Source organism: Giraffa tippelskirchi, chromosome 5 (genome assembly GCF_054371585.1).
Source record: "Giraffa tippelskirchi isolate mGirTip1 chromosome 5, T2T-mGirTip1v1.2.pri, whole genome shotgun sequence".
In the NCBI taxonomy this organism is placed as follows: Eukaryota; Metazoa; Chordata; class Mammalia; order Artiodactyla; family Giraffidae; genus Giraffa; species Giraffa tippelskirchi.
Genome location: NC_137279.1, coordinates 159,091,198 through 159,101,027, shown reverse-complemented (window position 1 = coordinate 159,101,027; position 9,830 = coordinate 159,091,198). Strand labels below are relative to the sequence as shown.

The 9,830-nt window shown below is 40.8% G+C and overlaps 1 pseudogene; it reads left to right on the top strand.

Annotated features, from left to right (window-relative positions):
• Positions 1 to 3,569: 3,569 nt before the first annotated feature.
• On the top strand, positions 3,570 to 3,902 carry LOC145507898 (putative G antigen family E member 3; annotated as a pseudogene).
• The last annotated feature ends 5,928 nt before the right edge of the window (positions 3,903 to 9,830 follow it).

The following is a 9,830-nucleotide window of genomic DNA, read 5'->3' as shown; positions in this document are numbered from 1 at the left end:
GGAGAGGGAAGGTGTTGACCATATCCGTAGACAGAGTGGGTGGCAGCATTAGAATCGGTGGAGGTGCTGACAGAGGCATGGCCATACACACCAGCTGGCACCAGCAGCTGGGTGGGCTCTTCATGACCTGCAATTAGAGTGTCTTTGGTCACCCAGGGCACCGGTTTTGTCATGAAAGATTCATTGCAAGAAATTAGAGAAAGATAGAACCAAAATGGTGGCCATAACTGAGTAGCCAAGGACCAGTAGGTAGAGTACGTGTGAGAACATCCTTCAAAATGTCCAGGTTTATCTGGAAGGAATTGAGATGGTGGAAACTCTCACAGAGCAGGCAGGGGAAGAGTCAGAGAGACTTCCATGGCTTTTGATGCCCAGTCATTTCATGGTGACTCTCCATCTTGGGATAATCTTTAAACTCGTTGGGAAAGTTTGTGATCTACAATTTAAGGGTAAAAGGCTCCAGGATTCTGGAGTTCCAATTCTTCCTTCTAAAGTCCCACAGCATTGAACAAACGTAAATTCTAGCCATAGTCTCTTAGATCTCACAGCCTAGTAAATAGACTTTTAAAAAAATTCAGAGAACTTCCCTGGTGGTCCAGTGGTTAAGAATCTGCCCATGGCTGATTCATGTCAATGTATGGCAAAAACTATTACAATATTGTAAAGTAATTTGCCCCCAACTAAAATAAATAAATTTATAAAAAAAAAAAAGAATCTGCCTTGCATGCAGGGGATGCAGGTTTGATCCCTAGGCAGAGAACTAAGATCCCACTTGCCACAGAGCAATTAAGGCCACGCACCACAACTACTGAGCCCACTCACCATGAGTAGACAGTTTGTGTGCCACAAGGAAAGATTCTGCATGTGACAATGAAGACCCCACGTGCAGCAACTAGGACCCGACACAGCCAAATAAATAAATTTAAAAAAAAAATTCAGGATCTAATCTACTCTCTAGACTAGAATTCCTCAAGATCAAAGATTGAATTTGTACCACCAAACTTAAGAAGTGCTCAAGAAGTATCTGAGTTGAATTCAGGGCAGTCTTCTCCGGAAACATCAAGAGTATTCACTAGATGCATTAATATAATTTCTAAATCCAAGTTTTATTCTCTTCTAATTAAAAAAAATAGCCTAATCTTATGTATCAATATGCCTGTTTCTACAAAGCAAATTTGGAAAACTCAGCAGTGGCCACAGGACTGGAAAAGGTCAGTTTTCATCCCAATCCCAAAGAAAGACAATGCCAAAGAATGCTCAAACTACTGCACAATTGCACTCATCTCACATGCTAGTAAAGTAATGCTCAAAATTCTCCAAGCCAGGCTTCAACAATATGTGAACTGTGAACTTCCAGATGTTCAAGCTGGTTTTAGAAAAGGCAGAGGAACCAGAGATCAAATTGCCAACATTCGCTAGATCATCGAAAAATCAAGAGGGTTCCAGAAAAACATCTATTTCTGCTTTATTGACTATGCCAAAGCCTTTGACTGTGTGGATCACAATAAACTGTGGAAAATTCTCAAAGAGATGGGAATACCAGACCACCTGACCTGCCTCTTGAGAGATCTGTATGCAGGTCAGGAAGCAACAGTTAGAACTGGGCATGGAACAACAGACTGGTTCCACAAGCTGGACTCAAGATTGACGGGAGAAATATCAATAACCTCAGATATGCAGATGCTGCTGCTGCTGCTGCTAAGTCACTTCAGTCGTGTCTGACTCCGTGCGACCCCATAGACGGCAGCCCACCAGGCTCCCCTGTCGCTGGGATTCTCCAGGCAAGAACACTGGAGTGGGTTGCCATTTCTTCCTCCAATGCATGAAAGTGAAAAGTGAAAGTAAAGTCGCTCAGTCATGTCCGACTCTTAGCGACCCCAGGGACTGCAGCCTACCAGGCTTCTCTGTCCATGGGATTTTCCAGGCAAGAGTACTGGAGTGGGGTGCCATTGCCTTCTCCGGATATGCAGATGACACCACCCTTATGGCCGAAAGTGAAGAAGAACTAAAGAGCCTCTTGATGAAAGTGAAAGAGGAGAGTGAAAAAGTTGGCTTAAAACTCAACATTCAGAAAACTAAGATCATAGCATCCAGTCCCATCACTTCATGGCAAATGGATGGGAAAACAGTGGAAACAGTGGTTGACTTTATTTTTCTGGGCTCCAAAATCACTGCAGATGGTGACTGCAGCCATGAAATTAAAAGATGCTTACTCCTTGGAAGGAAGGTTATGACCAACCTAGACAGCATATTAAAAAGCAGAGACATTACTTTGTCAACAAAGTAATTACTTTGTCTAGTCAAGGCTATGGTTTTTCCAGTAGTCATGTATGGATGTGAGAGTTGGACTATAAAGAAAGCTGAGCACAGAAGAATTGATGCTTTTGAACTGTGGTGTTGGAGAAGACTCTTGAGAGTCCCTTGGACTGCAAGGAGACCCAACCAGTCCATCCTAAAGGAGATCAGTCCTGGGTGTTCATTGGAAGGACTGATGTTGAAGCCGAAACTCCAATATTTCGGCCACCTGATGCGAAGAGCTGACTCATTTGAAAAGACCCTGATGTTGGGAAGATTGAAGGCAGGAGAAGGGGACAACAGAGGATTAGATGGTTAGATGGCATCACTGACTCAATGGACATGAGTTTGGGTAAACTCTGGGAGTTGGTGATGGACAGGGAGGCCTGGTGTGCTGCAGTTCATGGGGTCGCAAAGAGTCGGACACGACTGAGCTGCTGAACCTATACAAAGCCTTTGCCCATAGTCTGGAAGTTGTCCTAATACTAAGACCAAATGCCAAAAGGCACATGGTTTTTCCTGGAGAAAATCTGGAAGAGATAGTTTTACTAAACATACTACTCAGAAGGATCTGTTTCACTGTTTTTGCTTCTGTAAGTGGCATCATTGTGCAGGTGTGCACGGTAAGTCACTTCAGTTGTGTCTCTTTGCAACCCTATGAACTCTAGCCCGCCAGGCTCCTCTGTCCATAGGATTCTCCAGGCAAGGAGTGGGTTGTCATACCCTCCTCCAGGGGATCTTCCTGACCTAGGGATCGAACCTATGTCTTGCATTGCAGGTGGATTCCTTACTGCTGATGCCACTTGAGGAAGCCCAAGTGGCATCATTAGGCCTCTTCAAACCAGTGTCCTGTGAAAACAGTGAAAGCCAGAAACCAAAGTTCTCATTGCTATGGCCTCTCCATTTTGTTACCGTACATGGGATGTTCCATATGGAGATGAGGAATAAGACTAAAAGCACAGCTCTTCAGGCTTGAGGGTGTCAAACCACTGGAAATGTCCCTAATCACTTTACATGTATCCTGCCCTTCAAAATAGCTAGCTTGAATCCAATCCAGTGGATGATGTATTACTTAACCTTGAAGTATCAGGCTAGCTTCAAGTCTTTATTGAGTACTTTCTATGCATATGGCACAGAACTAGAAGATACAGAGGTAAGAAAAAAAGGCCAACAATAGTTATGCCAGGGAGGTCATGTTCCTGATTCTTCCTCACTGAATGAAACTCAGCCAGTAGATCCTCATAGCAATATGGCCAGGGAGTAAGTTGGAAAATATGAGTGGGCATGTAAGCACAAGATCCAACTCTGCATGGAGATGATGGAGAGTCTTCCAGCCAGTTGGATCTCTGGTTGCTCAGCAGCCCAGTGATAAAAAATCTCAACTAGGGAAACCACCAACTGAGAGTTAGGATATTATACCTGCTCAGGACAGTGAAGATGAAGGGGCACCTGCTCAAGGGCCTGTTATGGAAGCTGATCAATAGGAACTGGCTCTGTTGAAGACTGTGGATAAGCTCAAAGGTGGTCCTGATGTCAAGGAGGAGATTCTACCAAGTCTAGAGCCCATTAAGATGCCGGAAGCATGTGAAGGGACAACCACAACTTAAACAAAGACAGACTGAAGCCAAGCATGCTGTTCTTATGTTGGAAATTTGCTGTTAACTATCTCTCCATAAAGTTTCACAACTTAAAAAAAAAAGAAAAAGGATCAAAATAGGATCCTAGACCCCAACTTTCGGCTTATAAGCTAGTTGAAGAAAACACAGTGAAGATGGATGAATAGAAAACAATATTGTTCCTCAAACACCTACTGAGTGCCTGCTTTGAGCCAGGCTTTGTGCTAGACAACAGTGGTACCAAGGCTGAATTGGTTCCATTTTGTTCAGTTCAATGCTTGTTATTCATTTGGTACATATTTATTGAGTGTATTTGGAGTAGACTACAGCTTTTCAAGCCTTAATGTATATGGAAATCACCTGGGGATTCTGATTCGTTCGGTCTGGGGTAAAGCTTAAGACTATACATCTCTAGCAAGCTCCCAGGGAATACCAGTGCTGTTGGTCCCTGAACCACTCTTTGAATAGTAAAGGACTATACAATGTCTTGGTTCTTTCCTGGTGGCTCAGACGGTAAAGAATCTGCCTGCCACGCAGGAGACATGGGTTCAATCCCTGGGTCAGGAAGATCTCCTGGAAAAGGGAATGGTTACCCACTCTAGTATTCTTGCCTAGAGAATTCTATGAGCAGAGGAACCTGGCAGGCTACAGTCCATGGGGTTACAAAGATTTGGACACAACTGAGCAACAAACACTTTCACTTTTCTTACAGGGGAAAATAAGATAGCCATGACCCCTGCCCTGATGAAGCTGATATTCTAACAAGGAATATAAATATTAAACAAGGAAGATGTTCAAAGTCTTAGGGAGAGCATTTTTGTGAGGGGACCTAATTTCACCTAGGAATTAAAAAAAAAAAAAAAAGCTTTCCTGAGGAAGTGATGTTTAAGCTGATAAGAATTTGCAAACAGTAAAGGAGGAAGAATATTTCAGATAGAGAGAACAGCATGTTTGAAGGCCTGGAGGTGAGTGAAGCTTAGATATTCAACAAATATTTACTGAGTTTCGCCATTTCCAGGCCCTGTACTGGATATAAGACCCCTCCCTGGATGAAAATGCAGTGGGAGAGACAGGCATGGAAACCGATGACTTCAAAATTATGCCGAGAAGTTCTAATGTGGTAATCACAGGATGCCAGAGAGTACTCAAGAGGATTTCCTAACCCAGTCCAGGAGAGAGGACATTGGAACAGAGCCTTTGCTGATGAGTGGAAATAGAGAGAAAAAGATGTGGCAAGGTAGGAGATCTGGTCCTTGCCACTGAGGACACATAGTCTAGTGGGGAATTTGGCAAGTTGTGTTATGTGATCCTGATGTTAATATAATATAATCATCATCTGGGAACATTGCCTGGCGCATAGTAGGCACTCATTAAATATGTGTTGACTGGATGAACATCTCAATGCTGTGTGAGTGATAGACTCAGGACGTCCTAGATATAACTGGGTACTAAGTTGTTACCAACTACAAGTGCCCTAAAAGTTCAGAGCACTACGGTATGAATAAGAACTGGGCTTGAAGGAAGGCTAAACTCTGGAAATGTAGGGTAGACCAGTAGACATCCATCCTGAAAAGAAAAAAGTATCAGTTCACTGCTGGGAGTGAAGGATTAACAAAAAAAAAAAGAGCACAAAGCAGGGTTTCTTTACCATCTGAGCCACCAGGGCCCCTAAAGTAGGATTTCTTAATCCAGGACCCTTGGAGCTTCTGGGGCATCAATGAAGCCCCAGAGATTATGGGGTGAAATCCTAGGTATTTATACATCCTAGGATTCTTTTTCTGGGCAAAGAGACTAGAACTTCATCAGATGGTCAAAGGAGTCCACTGACCCTCACTAGGTTAGGACCCTCGGGGAGAGAACGAGCAGCCTATTCTAGGTAGCCTGTGAGCCACTTACTGATTACAAATAATTATGGCAATGGAATCCCAACACAATCAACCTTGGGTCTGAGTGTGCTAGATGCTTTCAACCCTGCGTTTGAGTGGCATTTTAGCAGTGTCCTTGCTGCTTCTTGTCAATCCAGACCTGTCCCTGTTGTCAGGGTATCCTCAGCAGTTGATCAAGGTGCCTCATTCCAAAGGCTATTTATATGCACTCAGGTCCTTCCCCTTGAGTTTCCAGTGGGGACAATGGCTTCTTGTTAGATTGTCAACTGTTGACATTTCTCTGATCTTTTCTCACAGTTTCTGTTGAGCAGCAGTTGCTGCAACCACCTAAGCATTGAACAAGCAACTGATTGGAGCAGATTTAATAAATGTCCTGGAGAAGGAAGCTGCATGTTTATGGACTACAGTACTTTCATAGTAGTGCATAATGGACCAGGTGCTCTTCCACCCATCTGCTTATGCTACTATAGTAAACACAAAATTTACATATCTGGAAGAAAACAGTATTTGCTGAAACATTAATAATGGATGCAGGAAATTTGTCTGTTATGGGTAAATGTCTCCATGGTTTAACTTTGCACCATTCTATTTTGGTTAAAAATATCTACAAGGTCATCCCTTACCATCTTCCTTTTAAAATACACTGGTAATTGAGGACTTTCCTGGTGGTCCAGTGGTTAAGGTTCTGAGCTTCCACTGCAAGGAGGTGCAGATTTGATCCCTGGTCAGGGAACGAAGATCCTGCACACCATAGAGTGTGGCCAAGAAAATAATAAAATACGCTGGTAATTGAAATGGCCCGTTTTTCATCAAGAACTGGGTATTTTGAAGGGAGTTTGAGGGACAATGGATACATGTATATGTATGACTGAGTTGCTCTGCTGTGCACCTGAAACTATCACAGCATTGTTAATTGGCTATACTCCAATATAAAATAAAAAGTTTAAAACATTTTTTTAAAGAACTGGAGTTAATAGCAGTTAGAAATCCCTCTGTTTGAGGAGACAGGCAATGTTTAAAGTTCTTAGAATAAAATAACCTTAGAGTAGAAGCCTTAGCAACCAGGTTGTATTAATAGAAGTACCTCATTCAGAATGAGAGGAGCGATAGTCCCTGTCTCCTCAGGGACAGACACACCACGTAAGAAATCCTTTTTATTCAGTATTTAATGCCACATTAGAAGGGGGATAGCAATAGACACATGAAGCTGGTGCTCTTGAAACGGAGGCAAATGGCAGTGGCTAACTTTTGCAGAGTCGTTACTAAGGCCTGGGTGCTGTGCTTTGTATTGTATATTTAATCTTCACAACACTCTACTACTAATATACCACGATTAATAGTAGGGCACTACTACTATTATCTCCATTTTACAAGTAAACTCAGGTTATGCAGATTGGTAAGTGGCAGAGCTGGAATAACACTTGTTCTGTCCGACTCCAGTGGACCCTCAGCATAGGCAGTTGGTGTATTTTCAGTTAATCTTGCTAGAGATGATTGGTAATTATGACAATGAAATCATTGTCACTGTATGTGTGTGCACATTAGTCATCTCACCAGTCAACACACACACACTGTGAGGGCAGTGCCCATATTAATTATGCACATATTGACCTCAAGTTTAGTACAGAACTGGGCACATGGTAGGTCTTTCTTACATTTTTTACCGAATAAAATAACTAATTTCAGAATATTTCAAAAAAAACCAACTCACCCATCAGATTATTGAAAGTGTAGGGGGAAAGCACATTCTAGAGGGTATAAATTGTTACAAGTCATTTTAGAGAACACTTTGCAATGATGATCACAATGTGAAATGTGTAAACCCCTTTATACACACATACAAAGAAACATACACGTATATACACAAAGATGTCATACGCATATAAACCCCAAGAAACATACACACATATATATACACAAAGATGTCAACATATATATGTATGTTTACTTATATACATTTATTTGCAAAGATATGCACAAAAAATACATGTGTGTATATATATACATTTACATATGTGTATGTATTCATTACAGTTCTGTTTGTATTAGGAAAATAAAATGGAAATAACCTAAATATCCATCAATAGGGGGATGATTTTTTTAAATTATGATACAGCCATACAATGCAATACTATGTAGCCATTAAAATATTGAAGCAGATATATTATGTTAACTACATAAAACTGCTAATTCCTTCCTGTTTAGATCTACAAATAGAGCAATTTCATATGGTTCAACTTCATCCATGTGCAGATATGAACAATTTCTAAGCATATTAGAAACTGAAAAAGGTAAGTTGTAAAGTATGACATATTTATGCTTAAGCATAAGAAATAAAAATATAGAAAATAAACAAGAGATACTCACCAAAGAATGAACATGGTTATTTCTCAGCCTTTTACAGTGAGAATTTTTAATAATTTCTTTTTAAAATGTGTTTACCAAAAAAATGTGTTTACCACAAGTAATTCCAAAGGGTTTATATCTTTTGTAAGCATTTCTTTCTGATCTATAAATTCCAAATACCATGAACTCACCATCTTTCTCCTCTGGCACAGATGAGGAGTGTAATGAAGAATTAGACGTAATTATTCAGGCAAAGAAACCCAGATTATTATGAATACAAGGCAAAAAGCAGAACTTTGTCTTGGATTATCTCGAGACAATTGTTTGAAATTTTCCTGCTTACATTTCCTGTTTGAACCTGGCTTTTCAGATTAATGTGAGGTGATCTGTTTTTTTGTGATTCAGAACCTCACAGGACTTGGCAGGCAAAGAAACACAAAGAAAGGAAGAAAAGGAAAGGGGAAAAGTGGGGGGGCAAAAGAAGATGGGCAGAATTTGAGAAGGCTTTATAAAGTAATATAACACACCCCTTACCCTCTGGGGACAAAGGAACAAAGCTAATGGGAGACAACAGATGTTCTCCTTCCCAAACCATGAAAGCATAACACTCTACACCCAAAACTCCTCCTCATTCCAAGGAGTGTCTAATACCTCTTACTGGAATATCTGTACAACAAAGGAGTTTTTTTCTGTTTCTTTAAATGATGGATGTTAAAGGAAAAATTACTGTTACCAGGTACTTATCAAGTGTGAGTTATTCAAATTGTTGTCTTCTCTTGATTCTTATTTCTCTAAATCAGCTTTATTGAGGTAGAGTCAACACAAGGTAAAAATGTATCTATTTTAATTGTACATATCCATGAGTTTTGACAAGTAATACATTCCCTGATAGCTCAGTTGGTAAAGAATCCACCTGCAATGAAGGAGACTCTGGTTCGATTCCTGGGTCAGGAAGATCCGCTGGAGAAGGGATAGGCCACCCACTCCAGTATTCTTGGGCTTCTCTTGTGGCTCAGCTGGTAAAGAATCCGTCTGCGATGAGGGAGACCTAGGTTCAATCCCTTCCCCAGTTGGGAGGATCCCCTGGAGAAGGGAAAGGCTACCCACTCCAGTATTCTGGCCTGGAGAATTCCATGGACTGTATAGTCCATGGGGCTGCAAAGAATTGGACATGACTGAGCAGCTTTCACTTTCACTTTCTTTCACATTCATATAGCCACCACCATAATTAATTTTGGATGAGGTTCCATCATCCAAAAATGTTGCCTTGTGCCGGTCAATCCCCACTCCTCCTTCTGGCTCCAAACACTGATCTGCTTTCTATCACTATAGATTACATTTGTCTTTTCTAACATTTCATATAAATAGAATCATACAGTATGCACCATTTTGTATGTGTCTTCCTTCACTCAACATGATGTTTTTGAGATTTACCCATCTTACTCTGTGCACTTATAGTTCATTCCTTTTTATTGCTGATTTCTATTGGGTTCCATGGTCTGGCTACATTATAACCACAGTTTATCCATTCACTTACTGAAGGACATTTTGGTTACTTCTAGTCTTTGGCTATTATGAAGAAAGTTGAACATTAGGTTGATTCTTACTTTTGCAATGATTTTTTTCCCCAATATAGTCATTCGTTTTAAAACTATAAATAAAATAATCAACTTTACATTAAAAACAA